This window comes from Capsicum annuum, chromosome 3 (genome assembly GCF_002878395.1).
Source record: "Capsicum annuum cultivar UCD-10X-F1 chromosome 3, UCD10Xv1.1, whole genome shotgun sequence".
NCBI lineage: Eukaryota > Viridiplantae > Streptophyta > Magnoliopsida > Solanales > Solanaceae > Capsicum > Capsicum annuum.
In genome coordinates, this window is record NC_061113.1 from 252775650 (window position 1) to 252783370 (window position 7721).

The window sequence follows — 7721 nt, forward strand, 5'->3', positions numbered from 1 at the left end:
AACATGATACGTAGGCAACCTACTTTTGGGTTCGATCTAATTGTTTTGTTTTGTTGTTTTTCATTATTTTTCCTCTTTTAAAGAAAAACAAAAGCCATAAAGAATGATAAAATAAAGGTAGATAACGAGAGAAAAGAAAAGAGCAGAGATTGATACAAAAAAAAAAGAAAAAAAAAAGAAAATAGAGGGAAAGAAAAATAATAATAAGTGTAGACAAAAATCAGGATGATATTAAAATGACCTCGCTACCCTCAAAAGTTGGTAGAAATGAGCATGAATTTAGGGCAATTTTACCAATGTGATTCCCATGCTTGTTGTGTGCCCTAATCCTAACGGATGTCGTCTTTGATGAGCATGTTCTTTCAGATAACAGTGGTAGGTTTACAGCACTCTGGCTAGTCACCCATACTTCACCAGATCCAAAGCAAAGCTTGCCATGGCTAGCAGGGATATTGAAAATTCGCTCATTGACCCAAATCAGGATCACAGGGAAGAAAGTTCTGAACACAATGATGAGGTAGTAAGGCTCAGGCAAAAATTGATAGATTTGCACCGGGCTTTTGCCAGCGGAATGCCTTCTCCTCCACTCCCTGAAGGTTTTGGGAATATCTCTAATTGCCCACCGCTCTCTCAGGCGCAATTTTTTGCTCCTACTGAGTCAACTGAGCACGCGCCAGGATTCACTCCGAGGCATTATTATACTGGCAGTTCTGGTGTGCCTTTGGCAGCTCCCCAATCAAGACCCGCTACCCGAGTTTATGCAACTTAGCCTAGGAGATACATGAATCAAGGGATTTCCTCTTATCTATTCTCCTAGAGTAACAATATATGATATCACATATTTACAGTAGATTGCAATCATATATATCTGCCTACTCAATTGTGGAGCAGATTAGAATCAAATCTGTCTACTCATCCATGGATCAAATTATGACTAAATCTGTGAACTCATTTGACACCCTTATTTTGGAATCTTAAATAGAGATTAAAGATGGATCAAAACTAGAAGCCTAAATGGAAGTAATATGACCTCTTAGGGGAGAATTAGGACCTCTTCGAGCTGTCTAATCTTCCTGGCATTCTTCAAAGCGGATTCTAAATGATATTGGATATTAGGTTCCACCTAAAGGATACATTGATTCTTCCATTAGCATGTTGTAGCATTTAATTCTCTTATATACTACCTTTATCTTTTATGCATATGTAGTCCTTTTTCCGTTTTTATAAATTCTATCTTTTCTCTTCCTTTTAGATATTGCATACGGGGTTATTGTTCGAAGATGCTCAAGAGGATTATTGCCGTGAAGAATGTGATAAGGGCAAGTGATTAATGTCTTTATCACATGGACTAGAAAATGAGTGTTCTGAATCCAAGTTACATGCTCCTGCAAAGGTTTTTCAGAGTTCTGTGCCACCAAAGAAACGTGGTAAGTTTCTTGGTGGCCATTCTATTAACTGGGAAAAGGAGGTACAGACCGGGACAACAATATACCTACCTATTGCAGAAGCTCTTGGTCTATCATCTGGCACCAAGTGGATTAAAACTACTAGCTCCTCAAGAGTTGTGTCCACCAATCATCTAAATGTAAGTGTTCGCCAGCATCTCCTAAGATTCATTACTTGTTTTGATCTGTCCTCTTCTTATATCTTTTTTCATCAGAAATTTCATTTTCTATCATGCTCTAATTAATTTTATTTGTAAGAAAAATAACAATGACATGGCTAGAGTTGGTATTATCTTTCAAAAAATTTTCCGTTACACCATCAATATCTGAAAAGCTTTCATAGAAGAATTTATTTACTTACTGTACTTCATGATGTAGCCTTCTCTTTAGGTCCTAATGGTTCTATCATTCTGAAGCGTAGGAGTCCCAATGCTGTGAATGAGAGTCGAATGAAACCCATGACACACCCTAGTAATCCTGCTCTAGATCCTTCCTGGAAGTAAGTAGCCTTCATCATGCACCTTAATTACTAACATAAGTTAACACGAGGTAAATTAAACTCCAAAAGAGTTCAAATTTCAGCTCATATCTGTCATTGCATGGTAGCTTTTAGGATGTCTCATCTTTGCTAGTAGTCAGCTGACTGATTAATCTTTTCTTTTATGGCAGACCTTTCTTTTATGAACTCCACTGGTCTTTTCCCTATTGATTAGTAAGGAAACATATACGATACTTTTTAGTTAATAACTTAATGTTGGTTCCCCAAGGGGTTGGCGTAGTGGTTAAGACATAGTAGTAATAACTTGGAGATTCTAGGTTTGAATCCAAGCTGCAAAACCAAGTACACCCACCTCACTAACCTTGATAGGCAGCATACCTTGTCAATAGGGCAAGGTATAAAAAATTGAAAACTGAATGAAAAAATTTGGTAATTGATATTCGGTAATTCAGTATTGGAATGGTATTTCAGAGTAAAATTTCAACATTTCGGTATTCGGAATTGTGTTTGGTATAAAATATTAAATACCGTTTGGTATTCAATGTTTACTGAATACCAAATTTTATATATATGTGTGTATGTGTAATACGATACGTCTAACCAAAGAATCATGGTAAGTTTCTTGGTGGCCATTCTATTAACTGGGAAAAGGAGGAACAGACCGGGAAAACAAGATACCTACCTATTGCAGAAGCTCTTGGTCTATCATCAAGCACCAAGTGGATGAAAACTACTAGCTCCTCATGAGTTGTGTCCACTAATCATCTAAATGTAAGTGTTCGCCAACATCTCCTAAGATTCATTACTTGTTTTGATCTGTCCTCTTCTTATATCTTTTTTCATCACAAATTTCATTTTCTATCATGCTCTAATTAATTTTTTTAAAGAAAAATAACATTAATATTGTTAGAATATGAGTAGGAATAGGAATAGCGTATAAAATTCTATTTGGAAAGGAATTATAATGTAGTGTCCTATTAGGAAAAAGATTGGAATGTAGTGTCTATAAATAGGGTTTCAATATAATAATATAGTTACAACAATTCTATAAAAATTTTCTCTTATATTTCTCATATGGTATCAGAGAATCTACGATCTTGGTAGAGAAACAAAAAGATTCCACTGTCGACGGGCGGCTATAACCCATATATGCTGCCCGTCTGACCAATGATCATGTTATCAAAAGTTAGGCCACCACACTTCTTTTCCCTACTTTCTCATACCTAATTTATGTAGTACTGTGCATCTTTTCGGACTACTTTCTCATTTCTGAGTTGCATAGCACCGTGCGTCTTTTCGGTGACTCCTTAGATCTGATTTGCGTAGTTCCATGCGTCTTTATAGGGATTCCTCAGTTCTTATTTGCATAGGGTCGTGCCATTATTCTAACCCTACCCATATAAGTTATCTTTTTCAGTAAGGTCTACCCATATAATTTCTCTTTTTCAGTACGATTGTGTCGTCATTCTAACCCTGCCCGTATAATTTTTATTTTTTAGTAGGGTCGTGTTATCATTCCGACTCTACCCATATTATTTCTAGTCCTTAGTAGGATTATGGCATCATTCCAACCTACTCATATAATTCTCTTTTCTCAGGAGGATCGTGTCATCATTCCGACCCTACCCTTATAATTTTTTCTCAAATGGTGACCACTTTTCAGCCATCAAATCTAATAATATGGCATGTGAGTATGTTCCGACCAGTTCTTCGGTGACTATCTTGTTCAAGATCTACTCATCTATTGATTTCAAGATGACCCTTATATTTTACACCACTTTCCGACAATTTTCTAGTGACACATTAACTTTCCGACAATGTTTACTACTTTTGGATCACTTTTTCAGTTTGTTCCATCTCAATTGAGGTCTAACAGATGTCACTAGGAAAAGTATTGGAATGTAGTGTCTATAAATAGGGTCTCAATGTAATAATGTAGTTACAACAATTCAATACTCCCTCCATCCCAAATTATGAGTCGTCATTTGATCGGATACGATATTTAAGAAATAAGTATTGACTTTGTTAAAGTTACAAAATTACCCTTCTTAAAAAAAGGAGTAATAGTATTTAAAATTAAGTGGAACCACTTTTAATTGAAAAAACAAACAAAAAAAGAGTAATAATATTTAAAGTAAAGTTGGACCACTAAGGGTAAAATAGTAATTGTGTTTTTAAAAACATACCAAATAAGGAAAGGCGACATTCCTTTTGGGACGGACCAAAAAGGAAATGGAGACACATAATTTGGGATGGAGGGAGTAATATTTTTCTCTTATATTTCTCAAATATATGTCTAGAGTTGGTATTATCTTTCAAAATGTTTTCTGTTACACCATCAATAGCTGAAAAGTTTTCATAGAAAAATTTATTTACTTGCTGTACTTCAATCCAATTGATGTAGCCTCCTTCTTAGGTCCTGATGGTTCTATCATTATGGAGCGTAGGAGTCCCAATGCTGTGAATGAGAGTCGAATGATAACCATGACACACCCTTGCGACCCTGCTCTAGATCCTTCCTGGAAGTAAGTAGCCTTCATCATGCACCTTAATTACTAACATAAGTTAACACGAGGTAAATTAAACTCCAAAAGAGTTCAAATTTCAGCTCATATCTGTCCTTGTATGGTAGCTTTTTGGATGGGTCATCTTTTCTTGTAGTTAGCTGACTGATTAATCTTTTCTTTTATGGAGGACCTTTCTTTTATGAACTTCACTGGTCTTTTCCCTATTGAGTAGAAAGGAAACATATACGATACTTTTTAGTTAATAACATAATGTTGGTTCCCCAAGGGGATGGCGTAGTAGTTAAGACATAGTAGTAACAACTTGGAGATTCTAGGTTTGAATCCAAGCTGCAAAACCAGGTACACCCATCTGGCTAGCCTTGATAGGCAGCATACCTTGTCAATAGGGCTTAGTGTAAAACACCGAGAACTGAATAAAAAAATTTGGTAATTGATATTCGGTAATTCAGTTAGTATTTGGAAGTAAAATTTCAACATTTCGGTATTCAGAATTGGGTTTGGTACAAAATATTAAATATCGTTTGGTATTCAATATTTATCGAACATGAAATTTATATTTATATATATATATATAATACAATACGTCTAACCAAATACCGTACTGAACCAAAATTTAACTTACCATTTACTGAATTATCGAATTGATGTTTATAAGTATGGTATGTGGTATCTACTCTCAAATATCGATTACTGAATTATCACAACCGAACTTTAAAAATACCGAACCGAACACTGAACGCCCACCCCTACTTGACAATATATGGTATGGCCAAGTTAGACTTTCGCATATGAACTTAAGAAATTCCCTTTGTGGGATGGACAGGTTGCCCAGTGAATTAGTTGGGGTGCATGCAAGCTGGCAGGAGCTCCATTAGTATCACTGAAAAAATGAAAAGGGAAATATAGAGTATATTCCCAACTATGGGAAAGAGTTATGCTCATACATAGTTACAAGTCATGACATAATGATAATCTGAATCTAAATTGATTCCCATTATGGATAAATTTCATGAAGACTTTAGGTTACTGCCAGAGGAGGAGCCAGCCATGTTTAGGGGGTTCGGCCGAACCCCCTTCGACGGAAAAATATACTATTTATATATGATTAAAATTATTTTTTTATGTAGTTATAGTAGGTGTTGAACCCCCTTTGACTAAGTTTTCTTTGAATATTGAACCCCTTGAGTTAAAATTCTGGCTCCACCTCTGATTACTACCTCTCTAAGTCATTGCATTATGGGCCATCTTACGTTTGCAGGTATAGAAAACAAGAAATTGTTGGTAAGCAGGTTATATGGGAGCCATACATTATTTGTTTTCTATTTTTTTTTTGGGTTCTGCAACTTCATGAGATGTAGAGTGCAAAACATCATTCAACCCCATGTGGAACTTTCTTTTTTTTTTTTGTCCTTGAAACTTGAATAAGCCTTTAGTTATGTGTCAAGAAGCAGAAAACTTTCCATTTGATTATTCTGCAGACAATATACATATATATTGAAGATCCTTTTTAACTCAAGGAATTCACACCATTCAACAGGAATACAGGTTCTCTTCCCTATAATTATTAATCTTTCTTTTGTTCTTTGCATTATAGGGGAAGTTTTGACATCTTAGGTGCTCTGGATTTTGCACCTGTGTTGTTTAATAACGTTATCCATGCTCATCCTCCTTCTAGAGTTAGACGTAATGTGTCTGAGTTTTCAAGGTGATTGCCTGATACTCTTAAATTTGAACTCGTTTCATGTGGGGAAAGCTGGGCAAGTCCATTCAACGATATTTTTCATGCAAAGTAGATATAAGACTGTATTTCTTTGAAAGTGAGAGAGCAAGCTGAGGTTTTGCCTTATATATCCATCGAAAAAGGGAAAGGGTTGCAAAGTAGAAGGGCACCTTTGCCCAGGAAGGTTTTTACTAGAAATTGATTTGCATTTCCCATTATATGCAGGTCTGAGGATCTATATTGCTCTGGTAGTGTTCATGCATATCAATGATTTGGTGATGAGAACCAGCTCAACATCATTTATAAGCATTCTCATCACCGAATCTTTATTACGCAAGAACTCCACCAGAGCAGTATATATCTCAGACCTGCATAAAATGAGAAATGCAAATTAAATTCTAGTAAAAACCTTCCTGGGTAAGGATGAAAATTCTACTTCACAACCCTTATCCCTTTTCAGATAGACATATATAAGGCAAAAGCTGACCTTTCTCTCTCACTTGCAAGGAAATACAGTCCTGTATCTTCTTTACCTGGAAAATGATTGTCGAATAGACTTGTCCAGATAGCCCCACGTGGTACTAGTTCAAATTTAAGAGCACCAAGCAATAGCCTTGAGAACTCATACACCTTACGCCTGTATCTTCTTTTAGTTGGCATGTCATGTCATTAAAACTTTTTTTAAATAGAATACTAATCCTATTTACTCATCAATATAATTATATCCTCTCTCTTTTTTTTTTTTTTTTAAATGCATTTGTTATTAGGAAGAATATTTTATTCTTGAAAAAACTTAAATTGTATAAGTAATAACTATTAATGTTAGTTATTCATTTTTTTAGTTGGTCATTGTACAAAGATATGCACTTCGACAATCATTTTCCTCACAGCATTCACTTTCATATCATCTGTGATATAGATATACATACATACATAGATATTAATTAATGTGATATTTGATAATCGAAAGAAAAATGAATTCAAGGTATGTAAAGGTTGTTTTTTCTTTGTTTTGAGACGATTCTTTTAGTTTTATAATCTTTAAATCTAGCGACTTTTGAAGGGTTGATTGTTAAATGTCTCTACACTATTGTCCATGTTACTTTTTGTCAAAAATTTATAGCTGATGATGATGTGTGTTTCGTGTCAAGTGTACGTGTTTTGCACGTGCGTATAAAGATAATAGTAAGTGTATATAAAAGAATAAATTTCTAGCATTTATATCGAACAGTATACTTGATCCATCTTTAAAAATCCTTCATTTATGAATCAAATCCATTTAAAGTCACGTAAGGCTAATTTCTTGATAAAGAAAAGCTGCTAATTTCTTCATAAAGAAAAGCTTACCCATTAAAAGATCTCCTATTTCTCTCTTTTCATACTGCCCATGTCAAGGCACGTAAAATAACATTTCATTTCAGCATCTTCTCATTCAGGATAAATAATTATAAATTATAAAATAAAGATATGGACAAAAAATTGAAAAAAAATATGACAATTTACATATATAAAAAAACTATGACAATTTA

At 34.7% G+C, this 7721-nt stretch overlaps 1 long non-coding RNA gene across 5 annotated transcripts in view; it reads right to left on the reverse strand.

Annotated features, from left to right (window-relative positions):
* Positions 1 to 539: 539 nt before the first annotated feature.
* LOC107862329 overlaps positions 540 to 7721 on the reverse strand; it is a 12996-nt gene continuing 5814 nt past the window's right edge. Inside the window, exon 3 of one of the 5 annotated variants that reach the window (XR_007053872.1) lies at positions 540 to 1938. This is a non-coding gene — a long non-coding RNA (uncharacterized LOC107862329). The other 4 variants (XR_007053869.1, XR_007053871.1, XR_007053870.1 and 1 more) reach the window with 4 other exon arrangements.